This window comes from Glycine max, chromosome 20 (genome assembly GCF_000004515.6).
Source record: "Glycine max cultivar Williams 82 chromosome 20, Glycine_max_v4.0, whole genome shotgun sequence".
Classification (NCBI taxonomy): Eukaryota; Viridiplantae; Streptophyta; class Magnoliopsida; order Fabales; family Fabaceae; genus Glycine; species Glycine max.
In genome coordinates this window covers 13,016,858-13,031,412 of record NC_038256.2, presented here as the reverse complement: position 1 = coordinate 13,031,412, position 14,555 = coordinate 13,016,858, and positions in this window count along the sequence as shown.

Here is a 14,555-nt window from a genome sequence, read left to right as displayed (position 1 = left end):
TATTATCATGCACAGCCTGCGAGAATTGGCTCACCACAGGACAATTATAACTATGGAGCATTTCCTTGAGCGAGTAGACTGGCCTGAAGCTTAACCTCCATTGGTGAGACCCAACGAGGCTGCTCCTCCTGAGCCCACACCTGCACGGGTTGAACCAGTGCCAGCTAATCCACAATCTCCAGTGGTGAATCCACCTTCTTCCCCTGAGCTTGAAGTAGTTCCCCCATCTCCACCTTTGATTATCATCTCTGATTCCCCATCTGGAGAAGTTGCTGCTCCCCCTGAATCCCCAGCTGGAGAAGCTGCTGATCTTTCTGATTCCTTATATGGAGAAGTTGTTGCTCTCTCTGATTCCCCTATTTTTCCATCTGATAGATGAGGAGGAGGCTCAGACTCAGGATGCCCAGGACCTGTCTCAGGGATTTTAAATTCCTGATGATTTTGCTTTTTGGATAATAATTATAACTATATTGGTTTCAGTACATTGTTTTGAATAATTTTGGTTTCTGTTTATAATTATATACTTTTTCTTCTATGGATAGTTAGTATGCATGTTTTGAAGCATATGGAACAATTTAACTTGACTTGGATGATTATGCAGTGAAACATTTTTATCTTTTTGTGAAAATTGGTGTTATGAATTGATTTTGGATTGAATGCATGATTGTGATGGAGTTTGTGTTTCTTTTCATAAGTTTGAGCAAGTATGTATGTTAGACAAAGAAAGAACAAGAATCTAAACTTGCAATTAGAATTGTTAGTCAATAGACAGGTTGATTGAGAAAGAAAAGCTTGAACCATAACCGGTGAGAGTGTGATCTTAAACTGTGAGGGAACGACTAGCTTTGAGTAATAGTCTTTGCATCAATCTCTAAAATTTAGAATGAATTTGTATGAATGAGGACATGAAGAAGGCAATGATTGTATATACAAACCAATTGACCAAAAAGCTTACCTTGAATTATAATTGTATCCTTTGCACCCTTTGTGAGCTGAGTTACATTTTCAAAATTGAACCCTGAACTTGAATGAATATCTCCATATACCTTTTTTAGATTCTAGGAGAGCAGATAGTTCAAGGCAAATTACCCCAAATTTGGGGGAGTTGATTGGGATGTAAAGTAAAAGGTAAAGCATCAGCACACACAACAAATAAGTTATGTGTTAAAAAAAAAGAGCAATCAAAGAAAATGTGTGTTGTTGTAATAAGGTCAAAGACAAATTAAAGTGAAAGACTAGTAAATAAGCTAATTGTATTGGAAGAAATATTTGGATAAGTCTAGGATTTGTGCTCTCTTAGAATCTAAGCCTTTGAATCCTAGAAAAACCAATTATTTTTGTAGCCAAGCCTCACTGCAAGCCTATAAAAGTCCTTCTAATTATATTTATGCATTTCTGACTTTATGGCTTGAGATGAAGTTCAAAGATTGGACCTCTTGCTAGTTGTTATTGATGAATAGCTTAAACACTTGTGCTTGAGTGAAACAAAAGCCGTAAGATTGTGGTTTAAGCTGATTTCTTTGATATTTGTCTTATGCCTAACTTCATCTAATTGTACAGGTGACATTTTATTCTTCTCTTTGAATAACTGCATGCTTTGTGAAAGACAAGTGATGAGGGCATTTTGCTTCATTCTTTTATCACGCAATCAATAACTTTTGTTGCATACACCTTTGTACATAGTCACTACATGTTTTTGTCACTTTGGGACCAGTGAGCTGTTCTTTATTTGCTTGAGGACAAGCAAAACTGTAAATTTGGGGAAGTTGTTAGTCGATTAATACGACTAACTTTTGTGTATAAAACCTGTGTAAATTGTAACAAACTCCTCCAATTTATGGTTATTTTGTAGTGTTGTAATTACTTTTTGTTAAAGATAGGTAATAAATACTTAATACTCCCATTTTGTGTGTTTAATATGTAGATGCAATTGCCTTTGATGTTTTGATGATGAACATGATGATGTGTTGCAATTGATGCAAATGAGCTTTTCAAGATTAAATTCAAGACAATACTTCAAGATTACAAGTCACAACATCAAGATGATCACTAGAATATTAGGAAGGGAATTCCTAATTGAATTAGCAAAGGTTTGGCCAAGTGATTTAAATTAAAAAAGTGTTTCTCAAAGGTTTTACTCTCTGGTAATCGATTACCAGAGGATGTAATCGATTACCAGTGGCCAAATACGTTTTATAACAGCTACAAAAATTTGAATTCGAAATTTTAGACTGTGTAATCGATTACACAATTTTGGTAATCGATTACCAGCAGTTAGTAAACGTTTTACTTCAAATTTTAAAAGCTGTAATCGATTACACAATTACTGTAATCGATTACCAGACAGGATTTTCAGAAAAATAATTTCAAGAGTCACAACTTTTCAAAGGCTTTATTCATGACCACCAATGGTCTATATATATGTGACTTAAACACGAAATTGCTCAGAGATTTTCAGAACAACAAGTGTTTATCCTCTCAAAGAGCAAATTCATTTTATCCTCTTAAGAATTCCTTGGCCAATTCAATTGCAATTCATTAAGGAATTATTTGAGTGCTCAATCTGTAAAATCCATCTCTTTCTAGAGAGATTTGTTCTTCTTCTTCTTCTCATTCTCTAAGGGATTAAGAGACTATGAGTCTCTTGTTGTAAAGGAATTCTAAACACAAAGGAAGGATTGTCCTTGTGTGTTTAGAACTTGTAAAAGGAATTTACAAGATAGTGGAACTCTCAAGCGGGTTGCTTGGGGACTAGACGTAGGCACAAGGGTGTGGCCGAACCATTATAAAACTGAGTTTGCATTTTCTCTTCCCTTAATCTCCTTTATTTATTATTGCTTTATATTCATATTCAAATTGTTTCATTTGAATTAATATTTAAGAAGATTGTCATTAAAGGGAATTAATAACTTGAGTAAAAAGTGAAATAGATTTTTAATTAGGGGAAATAGTTTGGAATATCTTAATTCAACCCCCCCCCCTTCTTAAGATATCTGAGGCCACTTGTCTAACAAGTGGTGTCATACCCTAATTTCGTCCGGGGACCTTAGCTTGATGACATGCGACCTTTCTTTGGTCCTTGTGAGGTGCTTGGCATCCATCATTAGGCAATTTGTGAAATTCCAGGACATGCCGAAAAACCAAAAAAATATTGATGCACAATCCGTAAGTTTCCGTGACACACCGGAAATCAAACGGAAGCATCGTTGCATAATTAAGTGAGGTTCCGTAACATTCCGTAAGTCAAAAGGGGGATGATTATGTAATCCGCAAGGTTCCGTAACATTACGGAAAGAAAACAAGTATCGTTACGAAATTCGTAAGTTTCCGTAACTTTACAAAAAAAGAATCACCAAAAAACAGCAGAGGGGGGGTGTACTTAGTAAAAATGGGGGTGCAAATAGCACCCAGGCCCACTTGGGCCCTCCAGAATATTCCTCCAGAAGGCTGTTGCTTCTGGAGGAAGCAACCTGGCTCGCCTGGGCGAGCTGGGCGGCAACCACCTCCCCTATTTTGCTATAAATAGGGGAGGAAGTGAAGAAGGAAGGGGTTCAGCCCCTTTGGCACTTTTCTCTCTTTCGAATTTGCTTGGAAAAATCGTTTCCGTGAAGAAAATCTAAGCCGAGGCGCTTCCGAAACGTTTCCGTAACGTTTTCCGTGAGGAATTTCGCAAAGGTTTCAACCGTTCTTCGACGTTCTTCATTCGTTCTTCATCGTTCTTCGATCTTCAATGGGTAAGTACCTCGAACCAAGCTTTTCGATTCATTCTATGTACCCGTGGTGGTCCACATTGTGTTTCGTGCATTTTTATTCTCGTTTTGTTTACTTTTTATACCCCCTGTTGACGTGCTTAAGCCATTTTACTTAAGTCATTTCTCGCTTAACTTAAAAATAAAATAAATTTCCACCGAACGTTTGAATTGTATTATCCGTTAACTTCGGTTAAAATAAATTCCGACCGTTCGGTCGTGCCGTAACCACGTTGGAAATCAAAAAGAAGTAAAAAATAATATAATAATCAAAAAGACATCTTTTAGTAAAATAAAGCGGAAAATCAATCGGACGTTTTCTCTTTGGGATTTCTCATTCTTAATCGAATTGATTAATAACTAAAGTGAAACTAAAGGCTAAAATCAATTCGCCTAGTCAAGCTCGTCCATAAAAATAGGCTTTTGAAGTTTGTCATTTCATTTTCTCACTAAGTAAAATGGATCATTTTTAAGGTCCAACGCCTTAAAATGATCACCTCTTAAAGTAAAAAAGAATCACTTGATAAAAAAGAACTACGTAGGTCTGATTTTCTCATCCCAAATTGAGGAATACGTAGGAGCAAAGGGAAACACCCTTGTCGACCACAAAAAGTGAAAATATAAAAAGGGTATAAAGGATATAGAGACATAAAAAGGGAACATAAAAAATCAAAGTCATGTTTGCACATTCGATTAAAGGCTGCCGTCCCTTGGGGCGGACGTGTGGGGTGCTAATACCTTCCCCGTGCGTAAATACAACTCCCGAACCTTTCACTTAAAAGTTCGTAGATCGCGTCTTTTCCGGTTTTTCCGACGTTTTCCTCAAATAAACGTTGGTGGCGACTCCGCGCGTATTCCCTTCGTGGAACACGCATCCCGCGAGTCACGCGTCGCCCTCCCGCCGAAGGGTAGGTTGCGACAGTTGGCGACTCCACTGGGGAATGTTTTTAGAGAGTTAGGCCATTTAATTTTGTGCAATGTTTTACCGTGACTTACCCCTTTGTTGGTTTCCTTTCATTATGTTCTTGTGTATATAAACTCTTTGTTGCTTTTAGTGCGTTTTAAATGTATGCGTGAAGTAAGTATTTATTCATTTGATGCACACAAACACCAACACTATTTGCACACACTGTGAGTGAAAAAGGGCCCTATACCCGGGTTCATGGGAGCATAAGGAGTGGAGGTGAATCTGTGATCATGCTAGGTCTCCGACTTGCTTGATTACAGTGAACCCTCATCTAGAGCTTTTCTCTTTGAAAACCTATTGTTGCTAGTAGTCCCTACTGCTACAATATGTTCTTCAAAGGGGATGATACCTCTAGAAACCATCAAGAGAGATATAACTACCTTGGGGATATTGCTAAAAGCCTAGTTAGTTCTCTCCCTTATAGGTCCCTTAAATAGGGGCACGAAGCAAACACGCTGCGTGCCATTTTTCACACTGCCATGCATGAGTATCATATACCCTTTTGCTTATGTTCGGTAAATATTGTCATACTGTGCACATTCCCGCATTGTGTCTTTTGCATAGGCATTGCATATGGGTTCTGTCTTGACCCCTACTGTAAACAAACCAATGGAGGGTCCGTGTCGCCTTCTTAAAAACGTGCGTTGGGGCATTTCGCTACCCCTAGACGTCGTATCTAAGAAGGGGACAAATTCCCCGGACCCCCGCATTCCTAGATTGCATCTGTGTCATATGCATTCCATCATGCATTCATCCATCCCACCCATGAGATATCAGAGTTTTGATTTGCACCAGCTTTTGTCTCACTTTAGTAAGCATGGGAACAAATCAAACCGGCAAGAGGTTCTACCAAGTCAAGGTCAAAAGCCTAGATACCACCAGCATCAAGGAATTAGGGCGGTTGATGGAACCCCTCCAACTGCAAGCCTTCCGCAAGACTTACGGAAAGATCTTAGAGTTGACCATAGCAGAGGTGTCCATAGAAGCCATTGCATCATTTACCCAATACTACGACCAGCCTTTGAGGTGCTTCACATTCGCAGACTTCCAATTAGTACCAACCATTGAAGAATTTGAGGAAATTCTAGGATGTCCTCTCGGGGGAAGAAAACCATATCTTTCCTCCGGGTGTCTCCCCTCTTTGAGCAGAATTGCAACTGTGGTCAAGGATTCAGCAAGAGGTTTGGACCGCATAAAACAGACTCGGAACGGCATAGCGGGCCTACCACAGAAGTACCTAGAAGACAAGGCGAGGGGTATGGCCAATCAAGGAGACTGGGTCCCGTTTATGGATGTGTTAGCTTTGCTAATTTTTGGGGTCGTCCTCTTTCCAAACGTGGATGGTTTGGTAGACCTAGCAGCAATCGACGCTTTCCTTGCCTACCACCATAGCAAGGAAAGTCCGGTGGTAGCTGTCTTGGCAGTTCTATTTGACACATTTGACCGAAGGTGCGAAAAGAGTAGCGCACGGATCATCTGTTGCTTACCCGCCCTCTGTGTTTGGTTGGTTTCACACTTGTTCCAACAAGACACAAGACATCCATGTCCGCTCCTGAGCCATCGCTCGTGTACTGAAAAGAGGAGAATAGATTGGGACCAGCTCTTGGCCGGGATAGGAGGTAGAACAATCAGTTGGTTCCCCCGATGGAAGGAAGGAAAAGAAGGAGTCCTTTTCTCATGTGGAAGATACCCAAACATTCCGCTGGTAGGAACGAGGGGTTGTATTAACTACAATCCCGCGCTCGCTATAAGACAACTAGGGTACCCCATGAGGGGAGCACCAACGGAAGAAAGCATGTCTCCTTTCCTTGTGAGGGATTTCGGCGCACAAAATTCCAAGACTATACAAAGAATCCATAAGGCGTGGGAAACCCCGTTAAAGAAAGATCAAGAGCTTAGAGGCATTCGTAATGGCATCATTGGTGGGTACCACGAATGGCTGAAAGTTCATATACGAGGTTTAGATTGGCTCGCCAAGTTAAAAGTCGTCAGCAAAGAGAGTTTTGAAGCACCGGAAGAGGACGAAGAAGTCCAAGCTCTCAAAAGCGAGTTAGGAAAGGCAAAACTTGCCAAGGAGAAGTTCAAGTTGGCCGCTACACACGTTCGGAAGGAGTGTGCCGGGTTACGGGAAGAGAATGCAATTACCGCAAGAGCCCTTGAACAAGAGACCAAGAGGGCTCGCAAGGAAGAGTATGGCCGGAACAAATTTCGCGGAGCTCTATGGGGTAGCAATAGTGAACTCAAGTTGCGAAGGGAAGAAAGGGACCAGTCGCGAGCACATAGCATGGTTTTGAAAGAGGAGTTAGTTGCCTGTTCAAGGTCCAAAAGAAGCTTGTCTCAGCGTTTATGCGAGACGGAGACCAACATGCTAGCTATCATCGCCAAGTACCAAGAAGAGTTAGGTCTAGCCGCGGCCCACGAGCATAGGATTGCGGACGAATATGCCCAAGTATACGCGGAAAAAGAGGCTAGAGGAAGGGTGATCGACTCTTTACACCAAGAGGCAACCATGTGGATGGATCGGTTTGCTCTTACCTTGAACGGGAGTCAAGAACTTCCCCGATTATTAGCCAAGGCCAAGGCGATGGCAGACACCTACTCCGCCCCCGAAGAGATTCATGGGCTTCTCGGCTATTGTCAGCATATGATAGACTTAATGGCCCACATAATTAGAAATCGTTAGGAAACTTGTATGGTCTCTAAGACCTTGACTAGATACGACTTCCTTTTTGAAATAAAATGAGTTGGTCCCATGTTTCTACTCCAAAAAGCTTGTGCAAATCAAATCACTCCTACATTTCATCTCTAGCATGCATTTTCTTCCTTTACCCACTCCTCACGTTTGGTTTTTTAGGGAAAAACACCATAACTAAACGCGCCGCAAGGGATCCCTATCGCACCAGATCCAAATCTAGAACGATGGGTGATCAAGAGGAGACGCAAGAACAGATGAAAGCCGACATGTCGGCTCTGAAAGAACAAATGGCCTCCATGATGGAGGCCATGTTAAGTATGAAGCAGCTCATAGAGAAGAACGCGGCCACCGCCGCCGCTGCCAGTTCGGCTGCCGAAGCAGACCCGACTCTCTTGGCAACTACGCACCATCCTCCCTCAAACATAGTAGGACGGGGAAGGGACACACTGGGGCACGATGGCAGCCCTCACCTGGGATACAACCGAGCGGCTTACCCTTATGGATTGCCGCCCAACTATTCACCACCCGTCTTGCAAGAAGATGCGGGCCACATTGCTTCTCCCGTCCATGAAAGAGAGCCTCCTCAGCAGCCCGACGAAGTCCACAAAGACCCTCAAGATTATGCTCGGAGGGATGTCGAGTTCTATCCCCCGATCCCCGAAGGGCCGGCACCAGGCACGTTGCCTCAACCCAACATCGCAGCATCGCCAATAGTTTTGTCCATGGAAGGGCCGCCCCCGGCAACTGAAGAAAGGAGGAAGCTCGATCTCCTTGAGGAAAGATTGAGGGCTGTGGAAGGATTTGGGGACTATCTGTTTGCAGACATGACGGATCTTTGCTTAGTACCCGATGTTGTTATTCCCCCGAAGTTCAAAGTGCCGGACTTCGACAAGTATAAAGGGACGACTTGTCCCAAAAACCATCTCAAAATGTACTGCCGTAAGATGGGCGCCCACTCTAAAGATGAAAAGCTGTTGATACACTTCTTTCAGGATAGCTTGGCCGGAGCTGCGGTAGTGTGGTACACTAATTTGGAAGCTTCCCGTATCCGTACTTGGAAGGATCTGATTACCGCCTTTCTATGGCAGTATCAGTACAATTCTGATATGGCTCCTGACCGTACTCAACTGCAGAATATGTTCAAGAAAGAGGGTGAAACCTTTAAAGAATATGTGCAGCGATGGAGGGATTTGGCGGCACAAGTAGCTCCTCCCATGGTTGAGAGAGAGATGATCACCATGATGGTAGACACTCTGCCAGTGTTCTACTATGAGAAGCTAGTGGGTTACATGCCGTCCAGCTTTGCGGATCTGGTGTTTGCCGGGGAAAGAATCGAGGTTGGATTGAAAAGAGGAAAGTTTGATTACGTTTCCTCCACAAACGTGAATGCCAAAAGAATCGGGGCAACAGGGGCAAAAAGGAAGGAAGGAGATGCCCATGCCGTCTCTTCAACACCCGCGTGGGTCAAACCCCAGCAAACACCTCATGGTACCCATCAGTACGCGCAACATCACCCAAGCTTCTCGGCTCATGCTAGGAACGCCTCTAGTTCAACACCCGTGCAGCCTAAGGCACCCACCCAGAGGGAAGCTCCCCAAGTTCCAACTCCGAACACGACTCGACTGGCCGGTAATTCCAACACGACAAGGAACTTCCCTCCGAGGCCATTGCCGGAATTCACCCCGCTCCCAATGACGTACGAAGATCTTCTACCATCCCTCATCGCCAATCACTTGGTCGTGGTAACTCCCGGAAGGGTCCTCGAACCCCCTTTCCCGAAGTGGTATGACCCTAACGCAACTTGCAAGTACCATGGGGGTGTCCCGGGGCATTCCGTCGAAAAATGCTTGGCCCTTAAATACAAGGTCCAACATTTAATGGATGCTGGATGGCTGACTTTCCAAGAGGATCGGCCCAATGTGAGAACCAACCCGCTCGCCAATCATGGAGGGGGAGCAGTTAATGCAGTTGAATCCGATAGGCCGCACAGGTCTAAACCTTTAAGGGATGTGGCAACCCCTAAGAGGTTTATCTTTGAGGCCCTACAAAAGGGAGGTGTGATTCCCCATAGTGGGTGTAAGGAGGATTCTTGTCTGCTACATTCCGGCGAGATGCATGACATGGAGACGTGTTTGGAAGTAGAGGAATTGTTACAGCGGATGATAGATCAAGGTCGACTGGAAGTCGGCATTGAAGGAAAAGAAGAGCAGCATATATGCATGCAATCTACGGAGGGGAGCGGTGTTGCGAAGCCCAAACCCTTGGTGATATACTTCACTAAAAGCGCAGCTTCGCAAAAGCCCGGACACCCCTTAATGGCCAAACCTGTTCCTTTCCCGTACCAAAATAGTCACGCGGTCCCGTGGAGATATACACCTCCGGGGAAGAAGGAAGAAGAAGTCACTGACGTCAGCTCGCTGTCAGCTAAAGTAACAAATATCACGGGACTGAGTGGTGTTACCCGTAGTGGTCGTGTGTTCGCACCTCCGGACCTACCAGTCCAACCCGCCGACGTCAAGGGAAAAGGAAAAGTGGTGGAGGAACAAGATGGCGAAGCACCCCACGCTTCGAATAAAGATATTCCAGCAAAGGGGCCCCCGGAGAAAAAGGATGGTAGAAAGGAGGTGTCGCTAGAGGAAGCCAGCGAGTTCCTTCGGATAATTCAGCAGAGCGAATTCAAGGTTATTGAACAGCTCAACAAAACCCCGGCTAGGGTCTCGCTGTTGGAGTTACTTATGAGCTCCGAGCCTCATCGGACTCTGCTAGTAAAAGTGCTGAACGAGGCTCACGTGGCCCAAGATATCTCGGTAGAAGGTTTCGGAGGGCTGGTCAACAATATCACTGCCAACAACTATCTTGCCTTCGCCGAAGAAGAAATCCCCGCCGAGGGGAGAGGGCATAATAAGGCTTTACACGTATCAGTCAAGTGTATGGACCATATCGTAGCCAAGGTGCTCATCGATAATGGTTCCAGTTTAAACGTGATGCCTAAGAGCACTTTGGAGAAGTTACCATTCAATGCTTCCCACTTAAAACCAAGTTCAATGGTGGTTCGGGCCTTCGACGGCACTCGCCGAGAGGTTAGGGGAGAGATCGATCTCCCAGTACAAATAGGCCCTCACACCTGTCAAGTCACCTTCCAAATAATGGATATTAACCCCCCCTACAGCTGCCTGTTGGGGCGCCCGTGGATCCACTCAGTGGGAGTTGTGCCTTCTACACTCCACCAAAAGCTGAAATTCGTAGTGGAGGGGCACTTGGTCATCGTGTCAGGCGAGGAAGATATCTTGGTAAGCTGCCCATCCTCCATGCCTTATGTGGAAGCCGCAGAAGAATCGTTAGAAACTGCTTTCCAGTCTTTTGAGGTGGTCAGCATTTCCTCCGTGGACTCCCTCTTTGGGCAGCCTTGTCTGTCCGATGCAGCGGTAATGATGGCCCGAGTTATGTTGGGGAACGGTTATGAACCCGGGATGGGTTTAGGCAAAAACAACGGCGGCATAACTAGCCTGATAAATACCCAAGGAAATCGTGGGAAGTATGGTTTAGGCTATAAGCCCACTCAGGCGGACATGAAAAGAAGCATCGCGGGAAGGAAGAACAGTGGTCAAAGTTCGCGTTGGAGACAAGAAGGTGAAGGAAGCCCGCCCTGCCACATAAGTAGAAGCTTTATAAGCGCGGGTTTGGGAGACAAAGGTCAAGCGTTCGCGATATGCGAAGATGATATTCCGAGTACTTTGGATTTGGTACGACCATGCCCTCCTGATTTCCAGCTGGGAAATTGGCGAGTGGAGGAACGCCCCGGCATTTACGCAACAAGCATAATGTAAACCTTTACGGTTTTAAAAGCTCTATAGTTGGGCCTAGGCTTTAGAGTTTTTCCTTTTGTTAAGGCTTTGTGTCTTTTGTTTTTGAATTTATAATACAAGGATCTTTCTTCATCTGTTCCTGGTCTCTACCCATTCTCATTCATTTGCATGTTTACTTCTTTTTCTGAAACGGCAGATCCGATGACGAGTCCCCGAAGGTACTAATACCTGGGACCCGTCTATTGACTTCGAGCAAGAAATGAATCAAACGGAAGATGAAGGAAATGAGGATGTGGGACTTCCCCCAGAACTAGAAAGAATGGTCGCCCATGAGGACCAAGAAATGGGGCCTCATCAAGAAGAAACAGAGCTAGTAGACTTAGGAATTGGCAGTGGAAAGAGGGAAGTAAAGATAGGTACAGGTATTACCGCACCTATCCGTGAAGAATTAATAATCCTGCTAAAAGACTACCAAGACATCTTTGCTTGGTCATACCAAGATATGCCTGGTTTGAGTTCTGACATTGTACAGCACCGATTACCTCTAAATCCCGAGTGTTCCCCGGTAAAACAGAAACTGAGGAGGATGAAGCCCGAAACATCCTTGAAGATAAAAGAAGAAGTGAAGAAGCAATTTGACGCTGGATTTCTGGCCGTCGCTCGGTATCCAGAATGGGTTGCCAACATCGTACCAGTTCCTAAAAAAGATGGGAAAATACGAATGTGTGTAGATTATCGGGACCTGAATCGGGCCAGTCCCAAGGACAATTTTCCTTTACCACACATCGATATCCTCGTAGATAACACGGCCAATTTCGCTTTATTTTCCTTCATGGACGGTTTCTCTGGTTACAATCAGATAAAGATGGCGCCTGAGGATATGGAAAAGACTACTTTCGTCACCCTGTGGGGAACGTTCTGTTACAAGGTGATGTCCTTTGGACTCAAGAATGCCGGGGCAACTTATCAACGGGCCATGGTAGCTTTGTTCCATGATATGATGCATCAAGAGATCGAGGTCTACGTGGACGACATAATTGCTAAATCTAAATCCGAGGAAGAACACCTTGTCAACCTGCGGAAATTGTTCGAAAGGCTTAAGAAATATCAATTAAGGTTGAACCCCGCTAAGTGTACCTTCGGGGTCAAATCAGGGAAATTGCTTGGTTTCATTGTAAGCCAGAAAGGGATAGAGGTAGACCCGAAAAAGTGAAGGCTATCCTTGAGATGCCAGAACCCCGTACAGAGAGGCAAGTCCGAGGTTTCCTGGGGCGCTTGAATTATATTGCCAGATTCATATCGCAGCTCACCGCCATTTGTGAGCCGTTGTTTAAACTTTTGCGCAAAAACCAAACTGATCGGTGGAATAAGGATTGCCAAGAGGCTTTTGGAAGGATCAAAAAGTGCCTAATGAATCCTCCCGTGCTTATGCCACCAGTACCTGGAAGGCCTCTCATTTTGTACATGACAATCTTGGACGAGTCAATGGGGTGTATGCTGGGGCAACATGACGAATCCGGGAAGAAAGAGCGCGCTGTTTACTACCTAAGTAAGAAGTTCACGACCTGTGAGATGAATTACTCCTTGCTCGAAAGAACGTGTTGTGCTTTAGTATGGGCATCCCATCGCCTAAGGCAGTACATGCTGAGCCATACTACCTGGTTGATATCCAAAATGGACCCGGTTAAGTACATCTTTGAAAAGCCAGCTCTCACAGGACGAATCGCCCGGTGGCAAGTCTTGCTATCTGAGTTTGATATAGTCTACGTCACCCAAAAGGCGATAAAAGGAAGCGCTTTGGCAGATTATTTGGCTCAACAGCCTCTTAACGACTACCAGCCCATGCATCCGGAATTCCCGGATGAGGACATCATGGCCTTGTTCGAGAAAAAGTTGGACGAAGATCGGGACAAATGGACTGTATGGTTTGACGGAGCGTCAAACATTCTAGGTCATGGCGTTGGGGCAGTGTTGGTCTCTCCGGACAATCAATGTGTACCTTTCACAGCCAGGCTAGGATTCGACTGCACCAACAACATGGCCGAATATGAAGCATGTGCCCTAGCTGTCCAGGCAACAATTGACTCCAATGTCAAACTACTCAAGGTGTACGGCGACTCAGCGTTGGTAATCCATCAGCTGAGAGGGGAATGGGAAACTAGAGATCCCAAGCTGATACCCTACAAAGCCTATATCAAGGAATTGGCTAAGACTTTCGATGAGATCTCCTTCCATCATGTTCCCCGTGAGGAAAATCAAATGGCGGACGCACTCGCTACGTTGGCGTCTATGTTCCAGCTAACACCGCACGGGGATCTACCCTACATTGAATTTTGGTGTCGTGGCAAACCCGCACATTGTTGCCAAGTGGAAGAGGAACGGGACGGAAAGCCTTGGTATTTTGACATCAAGCGATATGTCGTAAGCAAAGAATACCCGCCTGAGATTGCCGACAACGATAAAAGGACATTGAGGAGGTTGGCAGCCGGTTTCTTCATGAGCGGAAGCATACTGTATAAAAGAAATCACGACATGACACTCCTGCAGTGTGTGGATGCCAAGGAGGCAAATCACATGATCGAAGAAGTCCATGAGGGCTCGTTTGGAACGCACGCCAACGGGCATGCTATGGCCCGGAAGATCATAAGAGCAGGTTATTACTGGCTTACCATGGAAAGTGATTGTTGTGTCCATGTGAGGAAGTGCCACAAATGTCAAGCATTCGCAGATAATGTCAATGCCCCACCACATCCTCTGAATGTCATGTCCGCCCCTTGGCCTTTCTCCATGTGGGGAATAGATGTCATCGGGGCCATTGAGCCCAAGGCCTCGAATGGTCATCGCTTCATCCTCGTAGCGATAGATTATTTCACCAAGTGGGTCGAGGCGGCTTCATATACCAATGTCATGAGGAATGTGGTGGTCAGGTTCATTAAGAAAGAGATCATCTGCCGATATGGTTTGCCAAGGAAGATTATCACGGACAACGGCACCAACCTGAATAATAAGATGATGGCGGAAATGTGCGAGGAGTTTAAAATCCAGCATCACAATTCCACGCCCTACCGGCCAAAGATGAATGGAGCCGTGGAAGCGGCCAATAAGAATATCAAAAAGATTATCCAAAAGATGACCGTGTCATACAAGGATTGGCACGAGATGCTCCCATTCGCGTTACACGATTACCGGACTTCAGTGCGAACGTCAACTGGGGCAACGCCGTTCTCATTGGTATATGGGATGGAGGCTGTGTTACCGTTTGAGGTAGAAGTCCCGTCATTAAGGATCTTGGCAGAATCCGGATTAAAGGAATCAGAGTGGGCTCAAACACGCTATGA